The 1,223-nt window shown below is 41.0% G+C and overlaps 1 protein-coding gene across 2 annotated transcripts in view; it reads right to left on the reverse strand.

The window, feature by feature from the left end:
* Positions 1 to 1,223, reverse strand: part of KCNIP1 (Kv channel interacting protein 1) — a 248,202-nt gene that overhangs the window by 171,389 nt on the left and 75,590 nt on the right. The window lies entirely within an intron of this gene.

Below are 1,223 nucleotides of genomic sequence, written 5' to 3' on the forward strand. Positions count from 1 at the left end.
ACCCTTTTTATTTCCTCCACAGCATTTTTAACTTTTTGGAATTTATTTGTTTTTTGTCCATCTCCTTTTATTTTAAGATACCTTATCAGTATGTTCATTGCAGGGTCCTCTTTGCCTGGAACGTAGGCTGGCATACAGTAGGTATTCAACTCCTTTTTGGTGAATGAATGAGTGCACTGCTTTTCCTAAAACCATGTGTCTTAGGTAACTGATACTAGCTCTACAGTGATCCTTTCTCCATGGATCTCATCTCTGATGATCTCCTCTCACTTTTCTGGTGGGCTCTGCCCAAGAAAGGTCTCTGCTTTATATCTCTTCACATGCATAGCCTGTCTGATGGCAGTGGGAGAGACACAGAGTCTACAGGCCTATGTCCACGGTCAGTCTGCCAGGTGAGAAAGCTCTGCTCCCTCAAATGCACCCAGACCAGGTCAGTTCCCTCCATTCCTACCCTCCACTTCAGTTCCTAAAGAGCTAACCTCATTCAATGTCCTCTGAACTGTGGCACTCAGATGTACCTATCTAGCTTTCCCACTATTCTCAGTCTCCTCCTTAGCACCCATGCTGCCTACTAGATTCCTCTAGTTTTCTTTCCTTCCTTCTCACTCTGTTGGCTCCATGAAGGTGGAAACATTTCCTGGGCTATTGGAACCCCACTACTTAGAGCAGTGCCTGCCTAGCACACAGTGGGTGCTTAAGACACATCTGTTGACTGAGTGAATAAATAATATAACATATACATTTTCCTAATAATTCCACATCTAGCAATCTGTCCCAAAGAGGTAGTCAGGCTTGTGCAAAGTTGTTCACTAAAACATTTTTTAGGATAGCATAAAATTGTAAACAATTTAGAGCCCATCAATAGGGTTGTATAAATGAGTTGTGATATGGAATAACATCGAACTTGGAGCCGATATAAATGAAGCTCTTCACTTACACACATTTAGTAAGTAAACTTCTTTTGCTGTTATAAATAACACTACATTGAACATCCTTGTTTTCATACATGTGCTCACCTCTGATATACCCTTAGGATAGGTCCCTAGGACTTGAATTATTGGGTCACTTGGTATGAACTCTTTTTAAAAAGCCCTACTCTCCCAATTCACCATGCTATTTCCAAAAATTCGTCAACAAAATTGCTTGGAGTACCTGAGAGAACACTGTTTCCTTGTTTCTTTAACCCTTTTTAATCGAATGAAAACAGTATTGCCCCAGGGTCA

The sequence above is a fragment of the Galeopterus variegatus genome, unplaced genomic scaffold (genome assembly GCF_000696425.1).
Source record: "Galeopterus variegatus unplaced genomic scaffold, G_variegatus-3.0.2 Scaffold1281, whole genome shotgun sequence".
Taxonomy (NCBI): Eukaryota; Metazoa; Chordata; class Mammalia; order Dermoptera; family Cynocephalidae; genus Galeopterus; species Galeopterus variegatus.